At 33.9% G+C, this 9,966-nt stretch overlaps 1 long non-coding RNA gene across 1 annotated transcript in view; it reads right to left on the bottom strand.

Moving 5' to 3' along the window:
- Positions 1-8,891, bottom strand: part of LOC137250023 (uncharacterized) — a 35,568-nt gene extending 26,677 nt beyond the window's left edge. Inside the window, exons 1-2 of the long non-coding RNA XR_010952698.1 lie at positions 8,020-8,891; positions 7,465-7,908 (exon numbers count right to left, since the gene is read on the bottom strand). This is a non-coding gene — a long non-coding RNA (uncharacterized lncRNA). The remainder of the gene's footprint in view (positions 1-7,464; positions 7,909-8,019) is intronic.
- Between the last annotated feature and the right edge of the window lie 1,075 nt (positions 8,892-9,966).

Below are 9,966 nucleotides of genomic sequence, written 5' to 3' on the forward strand. Positions count from 1 at the left end.
TTTAATTTCAAATTACGTATAAATTGAATTGCTGAATTGTAATTCCAAGCAGCCTCTATTCAAATGATTTTTAAATACCCCAAAAAAGATACAAAAAGGGAATATTCCGGATATTTTCCTGTAGCCCGTTTCTGTATCCTTGTATGAAATATATCGCAAAATGCAACCCTAATTCATGGTTATCGCAAGGTAGTGTTGAAAAATGAAACGAAAAAGTCAACAATAACATGTCAAACATATTCCTTTTGTGGCCAATATTAGACTCCCTTGCTCTAATTGGAAATTGTTTTTGCATTTTGCCTCTCCGATAAAGTTTCATCAGTATTTTAAGCTTGGAATCCAAGCAAAAATAAATTAGTGTCATATAGGTATAACAATATCATAGCCATCCATTTTTTTTGGTTTTTCGCCATAACCATAACCTAAAAATATTTGAGGTGGAGAAGTTGTATACATGGTAGCTGGTCAATTGTGCTCAATATTATGTGTATAAATATACTATTTCTGACAATAAATTTGCTTTGGTAGTGCAAAGTAAATGACAAAAAAAAACAATACAGCTCTCTCTCAGCACACTACCGAAAGCGGGCATTCAGCTGATCTGTCCAATATTTGGTAAAGAAACGAGTGATAAAGTGCGAATCAGAACAGAAGGCCTACGAATAATGCAAATGAGAAAGAGGACTGTCAACAGAAAAAAAGAGACAGCTGACATCTCCGATGCATACCTATTATGCTTATAATCTACTTTTTACCATTTCTCTTCTTTGTACATATATGCATACCTACTAACTGTAGCTTCTTCAGGTGAGTAGTTTTTAGGCTTGCGACCATATAGGGGACGCGTAGCATGTAATCGGTAGAGATGGGAAACGGGTAAATACCCGGTAAATTGGTTATATATGGTAAAAATGGGTAAATGCCCAAAGATTTACCCAAAAGAAGGGTAAAAATTATCTTTTGGAAAATATGGGAAACAAACACACAAATTCAATCCAAAATGTACCCAATTTGTCCTATATTAGTGGGTAGTTATCCATTGCGCTATCGCTTGATTTAGTTTTAATCTGTAATCCAGTGTTTTTCAAAATATTTAGCCAATAATGCATGCCCTTGCAAAAACTTAAGTTTACCCAGTAAACATTTTAAGTCAAAAAAATAGTCGGGAAAAATATCTAAATTTGAGCGTATACAGTCGGTATGGGCTTATTTGGGAGGCCGAAATCAATGTATCTCCTTCTTGCAATGGTCGTCCTATATCAGCCTCTTAACATATATCATTTGAGCCTAAATAAGAGTCCGAAATATGCCCTAAAAGGCTTTTAAACAGCTCATATTATACTATACTGGAAATCTCCGGCGTCATTTTTAATAATAATAACTGATTATCTCACACCTATATGGCCTATTTATTAGGCATCGTCAGCGCTTATTGGGGCATATATAGTTCTACACACCAGGGGGTCAATTCCGTAACTGTGAAAAACTGAAAAATGTACACTCATTGAAAATTCACGAAGTTTTTATCAGTGAGTCTTTTTGTTCACAGTTTTGCTTTACAGAATCAGAATTTCAAAGTTTACACAATTTCTTGTGTACACCTTAAAACTCACAGTTAGCGAATAGGGCCCCAGGACAGAGCGTGGCAGCATTGCGGTCAGATTAAAAATGTCGGGAAGCGTCCATGAGGAAAAACGTCGATGCTTATACAAAAAAAGAATAGCAAGGGTAACAATAATGTACAAATGCAATTCCTTTTGCTTTAAAATGAAAAATTGTAACAAAGTATCAATATTTGGTCCAAACTCGATTTGAGGAACATAAATATTTGATAAATGATAATTTTTGCATGCTAGGTTGGAAGCTTTTATGCCATTAAATAAAAGGCAAAAATTATATTTTCTTTACCCTCCTACGCGTTTCGACGCTTTTCTGATTCCTACATTGCCCACTTATTTTGGACTCGTTTCGGATTCTTAAATTATGAGCGTCGTTAGCATATTTGAAGGGTAACTTTGTTTGTGTAAATATGTGTACCCTAAAAAACAATCTCGAAGCGCTTACAGTTCTGGAGTTCAATATGGGCCTGAAATATGTGAAAAATATCAGCCTCAAAAATACTACCACCTAAGAGTATTCTATTACTCCAATTTGATCAAATTATGAACAAACGAAAAATACAAAAATCGGCTGCCTCGCTCCGAAATAAAAATTCAGAAATTTTTCTGCGATAATTTATTCTAAATAAATAATTAATTTAACTAATACTTATTTCATTTCTATCTTATCCTCATGGGAGTTTTATCACCTATGTTCTTCGCTTCGGATATGTGTCAAAAATTGTTCCTAAAAGCCCTGAAATAGAGTCATGAGAACTCAAAATTAGTAGTATTTGAGGCCAATAAGGCTCATATATGATATCGGAAGGAGGCCTGTATAAGACTTTTGTTAGAGGCAAAATATGAACGTGCTAGAAGTAATATAGCATTCCCTTCAGGCTCTTAAATGAGTTCATAACGAGTGCAAACGATCCAAAGCTTGGACTCCTTTCAGACTAATTGTTGACTCCGAGTGTTTGCTGGGTTGTTTGTTTAAAATCAAAACGAAATTTTTTAAATTTCAAATTACGTATAAATTGAATTGCTGAATTGTAATTCCAAGCAGCCTCTATTCAAATGATTTTTAAATACCCCAAAAAAGATACAAAAAGGGAATATTCCGGATATTTTCCTGTAGCCCGTTTCTGTATCCTTGTATGAAATATATCGCAAAATGCAACCCTAATTCATGGCTATCGCAAGGTAGTGTTTCTGTACGGGTGAGTATGTATTTTCGATATTTCTTGCGATATTCATATCACTAGCTCCGAAGGTCGTGATAGTATCAAACTATAAAAAGAAAATGAGTGAAGTTCGTTAGTTTGAAACTGAATTGGATTTTTTGTTTTCTAATTAATTTTTTATTTTATAGAAAAAAACCAGAAGTGGAAAAATCGCAAAAAACCAGAAGGTGAAACTGGTGGAATTGATGAAGGGCAATAAAAAAGTGGCAATGGGGACTTTTAGCGGTCCCAATAGTGCTAACCTGAGCCGCAGTGAATGGGAAGCCGTTGCTCTTGAGCTAAATGCGGTGGGGGGAGCTTTCAAGACAGCCGAACAGTGGAAAAAAGTGCGTATATACTATGGAAATAAACGTAATATATATCTGTATTGTATTATTTTATTTATAGAGTTGGTCCGATTGGAAGTTTGCCGTGAAAAAGCAGGAGGCAAAAAATAAAAAATTCCGAAATAGAACCGGCAATCTCCCGGCAAGCGAGGGACCAATCCACTCGAGGGAGTTGATGTGGAAGTTTTGGAGTTTCTACCATCAGATTCAATAGACGGAGATGGCAGAACAAAGGAAGCGGGATTTACTGAGGTAAATGTACATAAATTATTCTCGGGAAAAACTTCGCAACCCAAATGTTCAAAATAAGTTCGGCAAGGAGATTGGTTTTTTTTTTTTTGGATTGTGTCGAGAATACAAATTTTTATTGTTGTTTGTTTATATATACTAACATTTTATGCATATATGTAATACTCCTACATTGCTACAAAAGGCTAGGTACATTCCCAAACATCAGAGTGCCGATATATTGCTGTTTAAACATTTTTTTTTGTATTCAATAATCGAATGTACCTAAATTTTAATTTTTTCTTGTCACACTTATGCTGTTAAAATCACAAAAATTTTATAGGCTGTCTTGTTTTGATTTCGAATTCAAAACACATTGCGAGCATTTTCTATTAGCAATATAGGAGTATTACATATATGATTTTATGTTTTTATTTGCAGAAAAATGAAATAAAAGAAGAAGGTATAGAATTCTTGGATCTTACAAAAGAAACTCCAAAAGTGATTTCAAGGGCGACTCCAAACCCAAACGCTACCGTACTCGACCCAGCCACATCTCAATCGACCCCACGTGGTCATAATACTTTTGGAAGTGCTTACGCCGAAATAAAAAAGTTTATGGAAGACCAGGATGAAAGACAAAGACAGTTCAATAATGGGCAACAAAAATTAACTAACGAAATTTGAAATACGCTGAAAGACATGCTGAAACGCTCAAATCAATAGGCATGGCGTTAAAACCACAATCACTTAATGACTGAATTACTACTATTACTATTATACTAACATATCTCAAGCGACCGACAAAAAATACGTGGCCGTGGTCAAAAATATAGGAGCAAAAATAAAACACAAATATATGTAAATTCTATATATTTTACGTTGTTTGGTCAATTTCTAAATTTTTTTACATAATTTTATGTCAAAAAGCATCGTAATTGATTTGAAACTCTTTATTCAAAATTCGAGAAACTTTTTAAAAGTCATCACAAGTTTTAAAATTGTTTTCTTAGAATTCTTAAAAACTTTATAAATATGCATTTTTGTACCACCCTCCATCAATTCTAGCTAAACAAGATTCAACTTTAATCTTCCTAAAATATTCGCTTATTTTTGACAATTTTTTTTCTGAAGGGTATTAAGAATATTCTCCCAAACAAGAGAAATAAGTTTATATAGAAGAAAATACTAAACACCTTTCACAAAGAAAATTGTCAAAAATAAGCGGATATTTTAGGAAGATTAAAGTTGAATCTTGTTTAGCTAGAATTGATGGATGGGGGTACAAAAATGCATATTCAGAAAGTTTCTACGAATTCTAAGAAAACAATTTTAAAACTTGTGATGACTTTTAAAAAGTATTTCGAATTTTGAATAAAGAGTTTCAAATCAATTACGATGCTTTTTGACATAAAATTATGTAAAAAAATTTAGAAATTGACCAAACAACGTAAAATATATAGAATTTACATATATTTGTGTTTTAATTTTGATATTTTTTTTTAAGTAGCTGTACATACATAAAAAGTAACTATTTCATACAAAACTACTTATGAAATGAATTTATATTTGTTTATTTTTATTTATGAAATTAATTAAATAAAGAAATATTGAATATTGAATAGTCGCGAAGTAGTTCATATGGTAGTACATAAATATTAATTATAATTAAATAAATCATCATTCAAATAGATAACGTTTTCTTTTTTCTCTCTTTACACAATTCAAATATAAACGTAATAACGCACCTAATAACACATTACAACTTCCATTATATTTAATAATTATAATTTACAAAAAAAAATATCATCTGTATCTCATTTTTTGTCTATTGTTTATAATTTAATGCAACTTGTTTGCCTTTTTCACCTTGGTCACTAATTGCGTTCTTGCTAGTCTAATTGTACAATTATTCGTAGCCAATCAATGGCCAGTATCCTCTTTTCTACAATTTGGAAAATATTGAAATTAATTTCCTTTTCGAAAAACTCTGCATGCTCAGCGGAAAATGTATGCTTTTAATTTACTTCTCCCGCAAAATCAAATCAATATATTGATTTTATTGAAGCGTACATGCGATTGATGTCATGCTGATATTTATCTTGAATTTCCTTGCGTCTCAATTTGAAAGCGGCCGTAACGAGGCCCATATCCGGCGACCAAACTTCTTTGCAGAGCGTAATAGCTGTGGGTACTTCAAACTTTTGTAATTTGCCTGGATGGTAAATGTTAAAGAGCATGATGTAAAAATCGTATCTTTACTGATGTGCTAGCTATTTGCAAATCAATTGTGTTCCAGACCGGGTTTGTTATTTTTATAAAATAAAGTAGGCAGTTTATAAGGTCGCCTTTTCTTCGCATATTTTATGATTTTAAAAACCCTCGTTTATGCTTTGTTGTTGGTTATCATATAAAATTAAAATAAAAAGTACAATCCAACAGCCCACGTATGTATGTCAGATGTGCTAAGTTATTTAGGCAATTCAGGTGACCTCTTAAATTTGTATGCGTCGTATTTAAATACATCCGTAAAAAGGATTGAAAAATCTAAATTTATGAAACCACTAATCTGTTAATATTTTTCTCCCATAAATAACAACCGGGTCTTTAACACGGAAATTCGATAAACATAATTCTTTTGAAAGTTGTTTTTTTATTTTATTTTTTGCACTTACACTTTTTAGCATGTTCGTCAATTTCCTTAATAACTGCCTTCTCCATAGCTGTTGACGCGCATAATTACTCAAATGATTTACCCTGGAAACCACTTCGTTCCGCTAGTTCTTCCAGATGTTTCTGATTTGGAACTAGCAACGCCACTGTAAATTGTTTAGACCGCCGTAAAAGCAGATATTCTCAAAAATTTCAACCAAAACGATTGAAATATATTCACGAATATGATCAAAAAACGACTGTGAAGAGCAGTCAAATATTACTCTAAAACAATTAAAGCTCAATTTTACAATGATATCAAATATGAAAAAAAGCGTTTCGAAATAGGAATCATAAATGATTATTCAAGAATAATCACATTTATGGTACATTTTTCTCCCGACGATACGTTAATTTTCGAACAGAAAATGTTTTTAAATTTGAACGTTTTTAATCATCTTGGGGTATGATATTTAAATACTTTTTGATACAAATTTTCAAAAAATGCTGGCTGGGATAAATGTGATTATTCTTGAATAATCATTTATGATTCATATGTATTTCGAAACGCTTTTTGTGCATATCTGATATCATTGTAAAATTGGGCTTTAATTGCTTTAGAGTAATATTTGAATGTTTTTCATAATCATTTTCTGATCATATTCGTGAACATATTTCAGGCATTTTGGTTGAGATTTTTGAATACGATTATCATGCATTTATTTTTCATATCTCATACAAAATAAGATACTACATGCTGATCTTATTTCATTAGGGGAAGAAAGCATGCCGAAGTGAGCTATTTGAACCAAAGGTAATTCGCAAACAAACTAGACCAATATACACCTGCGACTACAACAACCAACATCAGCTACATATGATCGTCACTATCTTAAAATACGATGCGGTGCGGGATGTTGAAGACATATCCAGGTACATATGTCAAGAGAGTTTCACTTACCTGGGGTTCAAATAGTTCACAACCTTTTGTATTGTGTAATGGTTGGATTTATATTTTCTGGGAAGCCCAAGGTGGAGAAATGGTTCGGGAAATCTTTTGTTAGGAGCAGTATATACATTATTTCTTCTCTTGAAGATACAATTTTAATATATTTTTTCTGAACTTCATGATTGAAAAAATGTGTGTATGCGAAAAAATAAGATCTTCAATCAAAAGTAAAAATATAACAAGTATAAAATTCATTATTCAGTCAACAAAGATTGTCAGAAAAGATTCAGAAGGCTGAATGAAAAATTATTAAAATTTTTTGATTTGATTTGATTTTTGAATTTTGATTCAAAATTTTATCACCTAAATGCTGAGTGGGTCAGCTTTAATAATAAGTGTAGCCAAAGTGGCAAGGTTAAAATATGATCAACTTTGACTGGAGTTTAAACCAGCACTGAAAAGCTTACCCGCTTGCTCTTAAAGTAGTTACATTTGTTTTACGGCATCTTGCTCATCGACCGTAGTAGGAAATTTGATGTAGCTGCACATCAATTCTGTTTCTATAACGTGCGCAACCTCCTTAATCGATTTACTGACCATCGTCTTGCTCAAGGAGCAAAGAAAATCCTGCCCAACATCTCGAAGAAACCAGCCAGTGGCGAAATAATGTAGTGCTGACAGCATCCTAAGTGCCTTTGGCACAAACGTCGTTCTTTGCCCGTTCTTCATGTACGGGCTGATTTCGTCGAGCAACACGATAGCTGCTCCTTTTTTTAAGCGAAAGAGCTCTTCGAAGCGTACTTCAGGTAACTGAAAGGGGTCCGTTGCATCCCGTAAATGTCGTCTGTATATGCGCAACATGTTTCGTTGGTCAGTTGCCAGAGCAAATAGTGGAGCCGCAAACATTTTTCCTACGAAAAAAGTACATACATATTAGTAAAACTTAAAGAGCACAAGGCAATTTGTAAAGTAACTTGGCCCGAATTAACTCTTTCTATGCATATATGTACACATTTACTTACTTATAGCTTCTAGGTGGACTGATTTGCTTTTTTTTGGTTTTGGGAATTGACTCTTCCAAAGTAAATACCCGTAGCACAATATTTTTCCGTTATTATTATAGTCAAGGGATGATTGTCAATTTCTTAAAATACCAACTTAAACAAAAGTTGACGATTTATATAATGAATATTGAACATTTTCTTTTGCAATTAATTCATGGAGTACAACAACGAAAAAAGAATTTGTGTTTGTTATTATATTTTTAGCTATTGATGACAGATCCTATGTTCCATTTCGATTGTTCCATCGATATGATAAAAACTCCCCACTATTATATCGCAAGGTGAATTGAGTGCGTTACAGAAACACTTTTCATATCGAAAGCGATACGAGCCTTGCGATAGCAAATCGTTCGTTGTTATAACGCAAGGTTATAGAAACGGGCTACTGGTATTTACTCAAAAAAAAGGTAAATACCCTGTACAATCCCAACTGTAGTAATCGGCTGGCCAATTGCTTTGTAAGTAGTGATGAGCGTTTCTTTATCTTTTCCCCAAGTACTGCCAGATAGAGATTTGAGGATTTTATTACGGCTCTGGATTTTCGGTACAAGTAGAGAGATTAAAATGCTTTAGGTGCTCCTCCTATTTTGCCCGCTTGTGGTAATTCGCATGCTGTCTGATGCGTTGGTTAATGTCTGTTATTTCTCTCACCAGAGTTGTGGCATCCGCTGGAAAGCGTGGCCGGATTTCCGCGATTCTTCCGACAGGAATAAAACGAGTAGACACGAATTCGATGACCTTGCGGAATGCTCGCTCCCCTTGATGGGTATCAGTCAGGATTGGGAGGGCAGCGAAACGATTGTCTGTGAACGTTTTGTAATCTTCCCATTTTCCCTTTTTGAAGTTGATGAAAGCGTGTAATCTATATATATAAAATGAAATGATGTTCGTTCCTGTCCATGTTTTGGGGCCGATACGGGGCCAATTTTATTCGTTTTTTTTCATATTATAGGGATCAAATAGGGGAAGATTTTTAGCAAAAAAAAATTTTTTAAAAATTCTAAGGTCTTGAGATATAGGTAAAAACGTGGACCCGGATAACCCTACGATGTGTTTGTATAATATGGGTATCAAATGGAAGCTTCTGATGAGTAATTTTCGTACCCCTAGGTGACTAGGGTCTGGAGATATAGGCCATAGTGTGGACCCGGGTACCCCAAGAATGTGTTTATACAATATGGATTTCAAATGGAAGCTGTTGATGAGTGGTTTATTACATACTAATTTTTCGTACCCCTGGGTGACTAGTGTCTCGAGATATAGGCCAAAACGTGGACCCAGATACCCCTAGAATTTGATTATACAATATGGAAATGAAATGAAAGCTGTTGATGAGTTATTTAGCAGAGGGTAATTTTCATACATCTGGGTGACTAGGGTCTCGAGATATTGCCCAAAACGTGGATCAGAATAACCTTAGGATGTGTTTTTACATTATGGGTATCAAAGCTGTTAACTTCAATATGGGTATCAAAAGGAAGCTGTGCTGATGAGTGGTAATTTTTCTCTGGGTGACGAGAGTCTCGAGATCATTTCATGTGTACAACATTTTTTGAATAAATTCACGAATTTTTCGATTTGTGTCGTGCTGCTAAGTTGCAAATTGTTTTCGAAGGAGAGTAAACATAAACTCCGAGGTTTGTACACTGTTTATGAGAGATGCTTCAGCACACATACACAAACGCACCTTGAAAATGGCCAACGCGTTTATTTTACTCCTTAAAATGCAGCGCTTAGAGCAACAAGAGTCGACAACTTTATTCATTTATGCCAATCGGACGATTTTGCAAGAACATTGCTATATGCAGAAGTGCCACAATACTTCAAATGGGATAAATCCAGGAAAATATTGCAAAGGCGAAAAAAAGGAAAACCAGTTCAAGGTCATCATAATGTGTTCTCAAC

This window comes from Eurosta solidaginis, chromosome 4 (assembly GCF_040869045.1).
Source record: "Eurosta solidaginis isolate ZX-2024a chromosome 4, ASM4086904v1, whole genome shotgun sequence".
In the NCBI taxonomy this organism is placed as follows: Eukaryota; Metazoa; Arthropoda; class Insecta; order Diptera; family Tephritidae; genus Eurosta; species Eurosta solidaginis.